Raw genomic sequence first — 14,931 nt, 5'->3', positions numbered from 1 at the left:
GAGGCTAAAGGTGGTGGTAATGATATATGTGGGTGGGGGTGTCAAGGGCTTCCAAACGAGCTAAAGAACACAAAAAATGGACTTGGGAGGTGGAAGTTATGGCCAAATTAGTGGTGGAAGTGGGCTGATTTGGGGGGTGCGGGTGCCCGGGGTGGACCGGGGCAAACAGCCCGGGGGTGTGGGCACCCGGTGTTGTCGGGTTTGGGCGGAAAAATTGGGGGAAATGCAAGATTTCGTCAATTTCGTGGTGGGAAGGGTAGGGATTGTTGGGGAGGGGCTAGATCCACTTGCCAAACATCAAATCCATGGACCAAAACAACCAAATCTCACAAGATCCAACAAATTGCAAGAAAACTTTTTGGGGCTACTTTTGTGGGGAATTTTTGGATCTGGACGAAAAACACCAAAATCAAGCTAGCAAATGGGGGGATGGGACTCCAAGATGTGAATCAACCTTGCTCATGATACCAAGATGTTGTAGGGTGAAACCCTAGAGGGGATCTTTTCACACTTGGAGGGGGAAAAGAGGAAGAACTCTCAAGAACACAAGGCACAAATCACTCAAAACAAACCCAATATCACATCCACTAGAGTGGCACACAAGAGATCCACAAGATTACATGAACAATTCAAGGAAAATAGCACTAGGTAAGTTCTTCCCACTAGGTGAGGTCTTGATCTTGATCTCCTTCAAGAGGAGGGCTTGGTAATCCTAAGGATTCTTCCCAAAGAGGGGTCTTGATCTCCAAGAGGAGGAGGATACAAGGAGCAAAGCTCTCTTTGGTGTTCTAAAATACTTTGCTAGCTCACAAATGACCTAGGAGATGGATACTTATAGTCTAGGGCCGGACTAGGAGGGGAAAAGAGATTACATGGGCAAAAACCCAAAAAGACACGAGCTGTTCCGGAGGGGTCCGGGCACCCGGCCTACTCAGGGGCGCGGCTGGGAGAGGCCGGGCACCCGGGGGCCCAAGGCCCGGGCACCCGGGGGTGCTATAGGAGGCCGGTTGGGGTGTGGCCGGGCACCCGGGGCCTCAAGCCCGGGCACCCGGGGTGGCACCCAGCGGTAGGCGGGCGAAGGCCGGGCACCCGGACGGGTGGCAGGCGGCTGGGCGAGGAGCCCAGGCACCCGGGGCCGGTGTAGCAGCGCCCAGGGGAGGGAGGCCGGGCACCCGGTGTTGGGGCGGCCGGGCACCCGGGGTGTCCAGGGAGTTTCGCCTCGCTGCTCCTTTCTTCATTCTTCTCGTCCTCCTCTCCTCTCCCTTGCACCGTGGATGCACGAACCTCCATCTTCTCCTTCCCACGATCATCTTCGATGTACCTAAGAATGCATAGCATATCTCTTTGATGTAGAATCCCGTTCTCATGAGAAACCGAATGAAACTCGGAGAGGAAAGAAGTGACCTCGTTGTCGATGTTGCGTGCACGTGCTCTTATCATTGGTCCTCTCGGTGCTTGCGATGGTGATGGAGTATCGGTGCGGGTAGTCGAGGGATGCTGCGCATCACCTTCTCACCCGTAGCGATGCTTAAGTCTGTCCGAATCATGTTAGCAATTGCCGCATTTTATTATTATGAAATTTGGCAAATGGATGTCAAAACTGCAATCCTGAATGGATTTCTGGAAGAAGAGTTGTACTCCCTCCGTTCCAAAATATAAGTCTTTCTAGAGATTTCAATAGGTGACTACATACGGAGCAAAATGAATGAATCTACACTCTAAAACATGTCTACATACATCTGTATGTTGTGGTTCATTTGAAATATCTAAAAAGACTTATATTTCGGAACGGAGGAAGTATATGATGCAACCGGAAAGTTTTGTCGATCCAAAAGGAGCTAACAAAGTGTGCAAGCTCCAGCGATCCATTTATGGACTGGTGCAAGCCTCTCGGAGTTGGAATAAACGCTTTGATAGTGTGATCAAAGCATTTGGTTTTATACAAACTTTTGGAGAAGCCTGTATTTACAAGAAAGTGAGTGGGAGCTCTGTAGCATTTCTGATATTATATGTGGATGACATATTGCTGATAGGAAATGATATAGAATTTCTGGGTAGCATAAAGGGATACTTGAATAAGAGTTTTTCAATGAAGGACCTCGGTGAAGCTACTTATATATTGGGCATCAAGATCTATAGAGATAGATCAAGACGCTTAATTGGACTTTCACAAAGCACATACCTTGACAAAGTTTTGAAGAAGTTCAAAATGGATCAAGCAAAGAAAGGGTTCTTGCCTGTGTTACAAGGTGTGAAGTTGAGTAAGACTCAATGCCCGACCACTTCAGAAGATAGAGAGAAAATGAAAGATGTTCCCTATGCTTCAGCCATAGGCTCTATCATGTATGCAATGTTGTGTATCAGACCTGATGTGTGCCTTGCTATAAGTTTAGCAGGGAGGTAACAAAGTAATCCAGGAGTGGATCACTGGACAGCGGTCAAGAACATCCTGAAATACCTGAAAAGGACTAAGGATATGTTTCTCGTTTATGGAGGTGACAAAGAGCTCATCGTAAATGGTTACGTTGATGCAAGCTTTGACACTGATCCGGACGATTCTAAATCGCAAACCGGATACGTGTTTACATTGAACGGTGGAGTTGTGAGTTGGTGCAGTTCTAAACAAAGCGTCGTGGCGGGATCTACGTGTGAAGCGGAGTACATAGCTGCTTCAGAAGCAGCAAATGAAGGAGTCTGGATGAAGGAGTTCATATCCGATCTAGGTGTCATACCTAGTGCATCAGGGTCCAATGAAAATCTTTTGTGACAATACTGGTGCAATTGCCTTGGCGAAGGAATCCAGATTTCACAAAAGAACCAAGCACATCAAGAGACGCTTCAATTCCATCCGGGATCTAGTCCTAGGTGGGAGACATAGAAATTTGCAAGATACATACGGATCTGAATGTTGCAGACCCATTGACTATGCCTCTTCCACGAGCAAAACATGATCAGCACCAAGGCTCCATGGGTGTTAGAATCATTACTGTATAATCTAGATTATTGACTCTAGTGCAAATGGGAGACTGAAGGAAATATGCCCTAGAGGCAATAATATAGTTATTATTTATTTCCTTATATCATGATAAATTTTTATTATTCATGCTAGAATTGTATTAACCGGAAACATAATACTTGTGTGAATACATAGACAAACAGAGTGTCACTAGTATGCCTCTACTTGACTAGCTCGTTGATCAAAGATGGTTATGTTTCCTAGCCGTTGACATGAGTTGTCATTTGATTAACGGGATCGCATCATTAGGAGAATGATGTGATTGACTTGATCCATTTCGTTAGCTTAGCACACGATCGTTTAGTATTCTGATATTGCTTTCTTCATGACTTATACATGTTCCTATGACTATGAGATTATGCAACTCCCGTTTACCAGAGGAACACTTTGTGTGCTACCAAACGTCACAACGTAACTGGGTGATTATAAAGGTGCTCTACAGGTGTCTCCGAAGGTAATTGTCGGGTTGGCGTATTTCGAGATTAGGATTTGTCACTCCGATTGTCGGAGAGGTATCTCTGGGCCCACTCGGTAATGCACATCACTTAAGCCTTGCAAGCATCGCAACTAATGAGTTAGTTGCGGGATGATGTATTACGGAACGAGTAAAGAGACTTGCCGGTAACGAGATTGAACTAGGTATTGAGATACTGACGATCGAATCTCGGGCAAGTAACATACCGATGACAAAGGGAACAACGTATGTTGTTATGCGGTCTGACCGATAAAGATCTTCGTAGAATATGTGGGAGCCAATATGAGCATCCAGGTTCGGCTATTGGTTATTGATCGGAGACATGTCTCGGTCATGTCTACATAGTTCTCTAACCCTTAGGGTCCGCACGCTTAAAGTTTCGATGACAGTTATATTATGAGTTTATATGTTTTGATGTACCGAAGGTTGTTCGGAGTCCCGGATGTGATCACGGACATAACGAGGAGTCTCGAAATGGTCGAGACATGAAGATTGATATATTGGACGACTATATTTGGACACCGGAATGGTTCCGGGGGTTATCGGATATATACCGGAGTACCGGGGGGTTACCGGAATCCCCCCGGGGGATTAATGGGCCTACATGGGCCTTAGTGGAGAATAGGAGGGGCGGCCAGGGCAGGCCGCGCGCCCCCTCCCCCTCTAGTCCGAATTGGACAAGGAGGGGGCGGCTCCCCCCTTTCCTTCTTCTCCTCCTCCTCTTTCCCCCCTTCTCCTAATCCAACAAGGAAGGGAGGGAGTCCTACTCCCGGTGGGAGTAGGACTCCTCCTGGCGCGCCCCTCTCCTGGCCGGCCGCCTCTCCCCCCCTTGCTCCTTTAGATACGGGGGCAGGGGGCACCCCAAAGACACAACAATTGATCATTGATCTTTTAGCCGTGTGCGGTGACCCCCTCCACCATAGTCCACCTCGATAATATCGTAGCAGTGCTTAGGCGAAGCCCTGCGTCGGTAGAATATCATCATCATCACCATGCCGTCGTGCTGACGAAACTCTCCCTCAACACTCGGCTGGATCGGAGTTCGAGGGACGTCATCGGGTTGAACGTGTGCCAAACTCAGAGGTGTCGTGCGTTCGGTACTTGATCGGTCAGATCGTGAAGACGTACGACTACATCAACCGTGTTGTGCTAGCGCTTCCGCTTTCGGTCTACGAGGGTACGTGGACAACACTCTTCCCTCTCGTTGCTATGCATCACCATGATCTTGCGTGTGCGTAGGAAATTTTTTGAAATTACTACGTTCCCCAACACCAAGATCCAACGGAGAGGGGCACCTGGGTGGGCACAACCCACCAGGGCGCGCCCCCCTATCCTGGCACGCCCAGGTGGGTTGTCCCCACCTGGTGGCCCCGCAGACCCTGAAATCGACACTATAAAATCCTATTTTTCCAGAAAAAAAAACAAGGAAAAAGAATTATCACGATCCACGAGACGAAGCTGTCGTCACCTCCTGTTCTTCATCGGGAGGCCAGATCTGGAGTCCGTTTGGGCCTCCGGAGAGGGGGATCTTTGTTCTTCGCCATCACCAACCCTTCTCCATCACCAATTCCATGATGCTCCCCACCGGGAGTGAGTAACTCCTTCGTAGGATCGCTGGTCGGTGAGGAGTTGGATGAGATTCATCATGTAATCGAGTTAGTTTTGTTAGGGCTTGATCCCTAGTATCCACTATGTTCTTAGATTGATGCTGCTATGACTTTGCCATGCTCAATGCTTGTCACTTTGGGCCCGGGTGCCATGATTTCAGATCTGAACTATTTATGTTATCACCATTATATCCATGTTCTAGATCCGATCTTGCAAGTTATAGTCACCTACTACGTGTTATGATCCGGCAACCCCGGAGTGACAATAGTCGGGACCACTCCCGGTGATGACCGTAGTTTGAGGAGTTCATGTATTCACCATGTGTTAATGCTTTGTTCCGGTTCTCTATTAAAAAGGAGGCCTTAATATCCCTTAGTTTCCAATCGGACCCCACTGCCATGGGAGGGTAGGACAAAAGATATCATGCAAGTTCTTTCCATAAGCACGTATGACTATTCACGGAATACATGCCTACATTATATTGATGAACTAGAGCTAGTGTCGTATCGCCCTAGGTTATAATTGTCTCATGATGAATATCATCCAACAAGTTACCGATCCAATGCCTACGAATCTACCTTATATTGTTTTTGCTAAGTTACTACTGCAATCATCACTGTTACACTTGCTACAAAATTACTGCTATCACTGTTACCGTTACTACTGCAACTATTATCAAAACTATCATACTACTTTGCTACTAATCACTTTGCTACGGATTATTAATCTCCAGGGGTGGTTGAATTGACAACTCAGCTGCTAATACCTACAAATATTCTTTAGCTCCCCTTGTGTCGAATCTATAAATTTGGGTTGAATACTCTACCCTCGAAAACTGTTGCGATCCCCTATACTTGTGGGTTATCAAGACCTTTTTCTGGCGCCGTTGCTGGAGAACATAGCTATATTTGTTGAGTCACTTTGGATTATTACATATTATCACTATGAAGAATTTGAAGGATGCTAAGACCAAGATATTTCCCTCAAAGACGTGGGGAGGTAAGGAACTGCCATCCAGTTCTGCTTTAGATTCACCTTCTGTTATAAGTAAAATTGCAACACCACCACATGCTATTAATTCTGATATGTCGCAAGTTATGGATGATGCTACCTCTGCTATGGATAATGCTTATGATCATGCTAGTACCTTGCTTAATGATCAGGTGCCACTTGGTGACTTTCTTGATAAACAAATTGCTAGAGTAATACAACATGATGTTGTTGAATCTAATGATGAGCTTGAAACTGAAACTCCTGAAACACCTGCTAGAACTAGCCCTCCTAGATATGAATTCTCTAAGGTACCAGATGCTTATGTTATGAGTGAGGAGACAACTAGAGATATTCTTGCTTGCAGAGATAGAGATGATCTAGAGAAATTATTATGCAAGTATAAAGAAAAATATTTGAATGCTAGAATGAAATGTGATCCTAAGTTTTCTACTTCACCTATCTTTATTGATGATAAGGATTATGAATTCTCTGTCGACCCAGAGTTAATTACTTTGGTTGAATCTGATCCTTTCCATGGTTATGAAACTAAAACTGTTGTGGCACATCTTACTAAGTTGAATGACATAGCTACCCTTTTTACTCATGATGAGAAAACTCGCTATTACCTTATTCTCAAATTATTTTCTTTATCATTAAAGGGTGATGCTAAAGCTTGGTACAATACTCTTGCTCCTGGTTGTGTGCGTAGTCCGCAGGATATGATCTATTACTTCTCTGAAAAATATTTTCCTACTCATAAGAAACAAGCTACCTTATAGGAAATATTTAACTTTGCTCAAACTAAAGAAGAGAGTCTCCCACAAGCTTGGGGGAGGCTTTGCCAGTTACTTAATGCTTTGCCTGATCATCCTTTTAAGAAAATGAAATACTTGATATCTTCTATAATGGACTAACCGATGTTCTAGGGACTTCCTAGATAGTTGTGCTGGTTGTGTTTTCAGGGAACGAACTGTTGGGCAAGCTGAAGAATTATTGAATAACATATTGAAAAATTATGATGATTGGACTCTTCCTGAATCACCGCCTAAACCCACTCCAAAGAAAAGGGGTATATTATATCTCAGTCCTGAAGATATGAAAGAGGCAAAGAAATCTATGAAGGAAAAAGGTATTAAAGCTGAGGATGTTAAAAAATTACCTCCTATTGAAGAAATACATGGGCTTAATGCACCACCGCTACCTAAGGTGGTAGAGGTAAATTCTCTAATGAAGTTCAATGATAATGACAATCCCTACAATATGCATCCTAGCCAATGCCTTTATGAGTTTGAAAATTGTATTATAAAACGAGATCACTTCAATGCAAATGTTATGAAACAATTGAGATACAATTCTGATATGATTGCTCGCTTGAGTGACTGTTATTTAGAATATCAAATGATGTTAGAGGTGTCGGAAAGCATGCTTCTATGGTTCAAACTCAGTTAGAACAAGTTGCTAAATCTCAAAGAGAATTGCTTGATGAAATGAATAATAATATGCATGAATTTGTTGTTAGAGTTGCAACTAGAGGGGGTAAAATGACTCATATTGAACCACTTTATCCTGAGGGACACCCAAAAAGAATTAAACAAGAGTCACAAAGAGCTAACACTAGTGCACCTAGTTCTTATAGAAAGAAAGAGAAAAAAGAAAATGATAGGACTTTGCCTGCTCCTAGTGAACCTGAAATAGAGAAACCTCCTGATAATGATAATGAAACTTCTATCTCTGATGTTGAAACTCAGTCTGGTAATGAACACTCACCTAGTGATAATGAAAAAGATAACGCTGATGTTCATGAAGACTCTTGATACGTCTCCGTCGTATCTACTTTTCCAAACACTTTTGCCCTTGTTTTGGACTCTAACTTGCATGATTTGAATGGAACTAACCCGGACTAACGCTGTTTTAAGCAGAATTGCCATGGTGTTATTTTTGTGCAGAAACAAAAGTTCTCGGAATGACCTGAAACTTCACGGAGATTATTTTTGGAAAATATAAAAAATATTGGCGAAAGAATCAAGGCCAGGGGGCCCACACCCTCTCCACGAGGGTGGGGGCGCGCCTGCCCACCTGGGCGCGCCCCCTGCCTCGTGGGCCCCTGGAGCTCCGCCGACCTCAACTCCAACACTATATATTCGTGTTCAGGGAGAAAAAAATCAGAGAGAAAGATTCATCGCGTTTTACGATACACAGCCGCCACCAAGCCCTAAACTCTCTCGGGAGGGCTGATCTGGAGTCCATTCGGGGCTCCGCAGAGGGGAATCCGTCGCCATCGTCATCATCAACCATCCTCCATCACCAATTTCATGATGCTCACCGCCGTGCGTGAGCAATTCCATCGTAGGCTTGCTGGACAGTGATGGGTTGGATGACATTTATCATGTAATCGAGTTAGATTTGTTAGGGTTTGATCCCTAGTATCCACTATGTTCTGAGATTGATGTTGCTATGACTTTGCTATGCTTAATGCTTGTCACTAGGGCCCGAGTGCCATAATTTCAGATCTGAACCTATTATGTTTTCATGAATATATGTGAGTTCTTGATCCTATCTTGCAAGTGTATAGTCACCTACTATGTGTTATGACCGGCAACCCCGAAGTGACAATAATCGGGACCACTCCCAGTGATGACCGTAGTTTGAGGAGTTCATGTATTCACTATGTGTTAATGCTTTGGTCCGGTACTCTATTAAAAGGAGGCCTTAATATCCCTTAGTTTCTGCTAGGACCCCACTGCCACGGGAGGGTTGGACAAAAGATGTCATGCAAGTTCTTTTCCATAAGCACGTATGACTATATTCGGAATACATGCCTACATTACATTGATGAATTGGAGCTAGTTCTGTGTCACGCTATGTTATGACTGTTACATGATGAACCGCATCCGGCATAATTCTCCATCACCGATCCAATGCCTACGAGCTTTTCACATATTGTTCTCCGCTTATTTACTTTTCTGTTGCTACTGTTACAATCACTACAAAACCCAAAAATATTACTTTTGCTACTGTTACCGTTACTATCATACTACTTTGCTACTAAATACTTTGCTGCAGATACTAAGTTATCCAGGTGTGGTTGAATTGACAACTCAACTGCTAATACTTGAGAATATTCTTTGGCTCCCCTTGTGTCGAATCAACAAATTTGGGTTGAATACTCTACCCTCGAAAACTATTGCGATCCCCTATACTTGTGGGTTATCAAGACTATTTTCTGGCACCGTTGCCGGGGAGCATAGCTCTATTCTTTGAGTCACTTGGGATTTATATCTGTTGGTCACTATGAAGAACTTGAAAGACGAGAAAACAAAATTTATCCCTCAACTACGAGGGGAGGTAAGGAACTGCCATCTAGCTCTGCACTTGATTCACCTTCTGTTTTGAGTAAACTTGCGACACCTAAACCTGCTTCTGCTATTAACTCTGATATGTCGCATGTTATTGATCTTCTATGCTTGATACCACTATGCCACTAGGTGAATTTCCTGATGAACAACTTGCTAGGGCTAGAGAGAATGAAATTATTGAAACTGATAATATTGATGAAAGTGATGATGAAGACTCTCCCCCTAAATATGAATTGCATGTTGTGCCTGAGGGCTATGTTATGGATGAAGAAACTGCTAGAGACTTTCTTGCTTGCAATGATAGAAGTGATCTTAAGAAATTATTAGCTAAGCTGAAACAAAAAACTTTGAATGCTAGAATTAAATATGATCCTACTTATGCTACTTCACCTATCTTTGTTACTGATAAGGATTATGAATTCTCTATTGATCCTGATATAATTACTTTGGTTGAATCTGATCCTTTCTATGGCTATGAATCTGAAACTGTTGTGGCACATCTTACTAAATTAAATGATATAGCCACCCCGTTCACTAATGATGAGAAAACCCTCTACTATTACATCCTTAAGATATTTCCGTTTTCATTAAAGGGTGATGCTAAGATATGGTTTAATTCTCTTGATCCTGGTTGTGTGCGTAGTCCCCAGGATATGATTTATTACTTCTCTGCTAAATATTTCCCCGCTCATAAGAAACAAGCTGCTTTAAGGGAAACATATAATTTTGTGCAAATTGAAGAAGAGAGTCTCCCACAAGCTTGGGGGAGGCTTCTCCAATTATTTAATGCTTTGCCTGATCATCCTCTCAAGAAAAATGAAATACTTGATATCTTTTATAATGGACTAGCCGATGCTTCCAGAGACCACCTGGATAGTTGTGCTAGTTGTGTTTTCAGGGAAAGAACTGTTGATGAAGCTGAAATTCTATTGAATAATATGTTGACAAATGAAAATAATTGGACACTTCGTGAGCCAACTCCTAAGCCAACCCCGAAGAAAACGGGTGTTCTATTTCTCAATCCTGAAGATATGCAAGAGGCAAAGAAATCTATGAAAGAAAAGGGTATTAAAGCTGAAGATGTTCAGAATTTACCTCCTATTGAAGAAATACATGGTCTTAATCCGCCTGTTGAAGAAATATATGGTCTTAATTCATCACCTATTGAAGAAACACATGGTCTTGATAACCCGACACAGGTAGTAAAGGTAAATTCTCTCTATAGATATGATAAAGCTGAAGTCCCTCCTACTAAGTTTGCTAGCCAATGTTTGGATGAGTTTGATAACTTTATGGTTAAGCAAGAAGATTTTAATGCTTATTTTGGTAGACAATTAAAACAAAAATATGATTGAACACTTGGGTGATTATATGTCTAGAGTTAAAGGTGAACTTAAACTCATTAGTAAACATGCTTCTATGGTTACCACTCAAGTAGAACAAGTACTTAAAGCTCAGAATGATTTGCTCAATGAATTGAATAGTAAGAATAATGACTATGTTGTTAGAGTGGCTAATAGAACTGGTAAAATGACTCGGGAACCTTTGTATCCTGAAGGCCATCCTAAGAGAATTGGGCAAGATTCTCAGAGAAATAATGTAGATACACCTAGTCCTTCTAAGAAGAAGAAAAAGAAAACTGATAGGACTTTGCATGCTTCTAGTGAACCTGTTGTTGACACACCTGAGAATCCTAATGATATTTCTATTTCTAATGCTGAAACACAATCTGGTAATGAACATGAACCTAGTGATAATGTTCATGTTGATGCTCCACCTAGCAATGATAATGATGTAGAAATTGAACCTGCTGTTGATCTTGATAACCCACAATCAAAGAATCAACGTTATGATAAGAGAGACTTTGTCGCTAGGAAGCACGGTAAAGAAAGAGAACCATGGGTTCAGAAACCCATGCCTTTTCCTCCCAAACCATCCAAGAAAAAGGATGATGAGGATTTTGAGCACTTTGCTGAAATGATTAGACCTATCGTTTTGCGTATGCGTTTAACTGATATGCTCAAAATGAATCCTTATGCTAAGTATATGAAAGATATTGTTACAAATAAAAGAAAGATACCGGAAGCTGAAATTTCTACCATGCTTGCTAATTATACTTTTAAGGGTGGAATACCAAAGAAACTTGGAGATCCAGGAGTACCCACTATACCATGCTCCATTAAAAGAAATTATGTTAGAACTGCTTTATGTGATCTTGGAGCCGGTGTTAGTGTTATGCCTCTCTCTTTATATCGTAGACTTGATTTGAATAAGTTGACACCTACTGAAATATCTTTGCAAATGGCCGATAAATCAACTGCTATACCTGTCGGTATTTGTGAGGATGTGCCTGTTGTGGTTGCAAACATTACTATTTTAACGGACTTTGTTATTCTTGATATTCCCGAGGACGATAGTATGTCTATTATTCTTGGAAGACCCTTTTTGAATACTGCAGGGGCTGTTATTGATTGCAACAAAGGCAATGTCACTTTTCATGTTAATGGTAATGAGCATACGGTACACTTTCCGAGGAAACAACCTCAAGTCCACAGTATCAACTCTATTGGAAAAAATCCATCAATTATTTTGGGAGGTTTTGAATTTCCTCTTCCTACTGTCAAGAAGGAATATGATATTCTTATTATTGGGGATGTGCATATCCCCATTGAGGTAACATAGTGTTATTTGAAATGAGTTTGTTAACAAGACCTGATCAACCTTGTTAGTGGATTCCTTTTGATGAGCATGAGATGGATGAAGTTAGAAAGCACAACCTTCTGTACCCTCCTTTTACTTTCTGTTATTTAGTTAAAATAAAGTAAAAATAGTATTTTGCTATCTGTTTCCTGAATTATCCATGCAATATAAAAATACCGCTAAAATAAAAGTTCACCAAATGCCCTGAAATTTAAATATGATTTTTTCTGGAATATTTGAGAATATCTGGCACTGAGAACACAGCAGGGGGAGCAAGCACCTGGCCACGAGGGTCCAGGGCGCGCCCCCTGCCTCGTGGGCCCATGGTGGCTCCCCTCCACTTATTCCAGCCACCACACACTCCTTCTTCCTCCCAAAAAAATCACCAACCAGCTCAAGCACGAGTTCTAGCTCATTTTGCTACGATTTTCTATCTCCTTGCTCAAAGCACCTCTCACAAAACTGCTTTGGGGGATTGTTCCTTGGTATGTGAATCCTCCAATGGTCCAATTAGTTTTTGTTCTAGTGCTTTATTCATTGCAAATTTTTGCTGCCTAGGTGACCATGTTCTTGAGCTTGCATGTCAAATTTATATGGTTCCAAGTAGTTCTAATGCATGATATAGTCTCTAGGCACTTGTAGGAGTAGTTGCTATCAATTTTGTTGAGCTTGGTTCACTTTTATTTGAAGTTACTAAAAATTTCAAAAAAAATTCAGAGGAAGAAATATGTTTAGGAAAATGTACCAAGGTGGCAGCAAGGACCCAGGCTCGCAATGTGCGATGCCGACGATGAACCACCAAGGGAAGCTCAAGTACGGGCGTGTGAATGGCCTTCTGAGGACTTTATGGATCGAGCAGGAATCAAGGAAGAATTTAACGCATATGTGCGTAACGCTGATCTTGTGAGCTTCGAGGCAGATAAGTGCGGTCAGTACCACTGTCTCACTGATTCCTTTGTGAGGAGGTTTGAATTTTCATCTTCACGCAATTCTCAAACTGTCCTGTTTGATCTTTATGAAAATTCTTATACTATGGACTTAGAGGATTTTAATACTGCTTGCAAGCTTCCACAATGGGGTAGTACTAGTGAACCTCGCAAATCTGAGTTTAGAGATTTTCTTGCTAGTATAACTGTGGAGGAGTCTAGAGATATAACACAAGCTACCATAGGGAGCATTCACTTTCCTGCTATACATTATTTTGCTCTCTTCATAGGTAGGTGCATAAATGGTAAGGATGAAGCATGTCACATGTGTGTCCCTGATCTCAGTGTTCTCAGGAGTGCTGTATTAGGAGATAAACATTATAATTTGGGAGCCATTGTTGCACGTAGGTTGCATAATAATAGATTTAATGGAGATTTCTTTGGTGGAATTTATGCAATCCGTTTAGCTAATTTTCTTGATATACCTATTCATGATTATGATATGGAATTTCCTCCTTATCTGGATTTCAATGCCATGGTTCACCATCAGTTTGTTGAGAGGAATGAACCGCCTCTCCAGTACCGACTAATCTTTGACATGTGTTCACGCCGTCAATATTGTCCTCCCTGCTCCTACTCTCTTTGACTTTCAGGCAAAGGGGAGATATTTTATAACTAGGGAGGAGGCAAATGAGTACGAGAGGAGGACGAGGGCAGCTCGCCTCCAAGCTGCAGCCCACGATGCAATAGCCGCTGCATCTCAGTACGACCCCAGTTACAACTTCGGATATCCGCCAGGCCAGCCGTGGCAGTAGACCAACTTAGGCCAAAAGCCTAAGCTTGGGGGAGTACGTATTTCTCACCGACATTACATTTATGTTCACACACTCATTGCTAGATGTTGGTGCTCATACTCTTTCACTTTAATATCCATGCTGGTTTATTTTCTTTTTCTTGCTTTCTTCTTGTGTGTTTGTTAAACCTTAAGAAAAACCAAAAAATTAGTAATAGCTTTTAGTTAGTTTACTTTTCTTGCTGTAGTAGTAATAATTAAAAAGAAAACCCAAAAAGATTTCCCATTCTTCTTTTGCTTGTTGGGAGCTTTCCCGTGTAAATAGTTTTATTTCTTTTCTTTTCTTTGGGGGTCGATAGGAGAAGACCATAATTAAATTATTGAAGTGGCTCTTATATGCATTATTGTTGATTTAACCAAGAGCCCATATTGCCTTGTCTTCTCCTGTTTATTGAATGCTCGCAGATTCCAGCTTAGTCCAATGCACGTGCACTCTTATTATTATTCACTTCGTTCGGTCGTGCAAGTGAAGGGCAATTATGACGATATATGATGGACTGACTGAGATGAGAGAAGCTGGTATGAACTCGACCTGTCTTGTTTTTGTAAATATGATGAGTTCATCGTTCCTGATTCAGCCTATTATGAATAAACATGTTTGCAATGACAATTAGATATCATAGTTGCTCATGCCATGCTTGATTAGCTATGAGTTATAATGGTTTACCTTGCATGCCAACATGCTATTAAAATGGTTGTGATGTGGTATAGTGAGGTGGTATCCTCCTTTGAATGATTTAAGTGACTCGACTTGGCACATGTTCACACATGTAGTTGAAACAAATCAACATAGCCTTCACGATATTTATGTTCATGGTGGATTATATCCTACTCATGCTTGTACTCAATGTTTATTAATTTTAATGCATGTTCATGACTGTTGTCGCTCTCTAGTTGGTCGCTTCCCAGTCTTTTGCTAGCCTTCACTTGTACTAAGCGGGAATACTGCCTGTGCATCCAATCCCTTAAACCCCAAAGTTATTCCATATGAGTCCACTATACCT

Source organism: Triticum aestivum, chromosome 2D, assembly GCF_018294505.1.
Source record: "Triticum aestivum cultivar Chinese Spring chromosome 2D, IWGSC CS RefSeq v2.1, whole genome shotgun sequence".
Taxonomy (NCBI): domain Eukaryota; kingdom Viridiplantae; phylum Streptophyta; class Magnoliopsida; order Poales; family Poaceae; genus Triticum; species Triticum aestivum.
The sequence above is the reverse complement of the archived record's forward strand: the minus strand, read 5'-3'. Positions refer to the sequence as shown.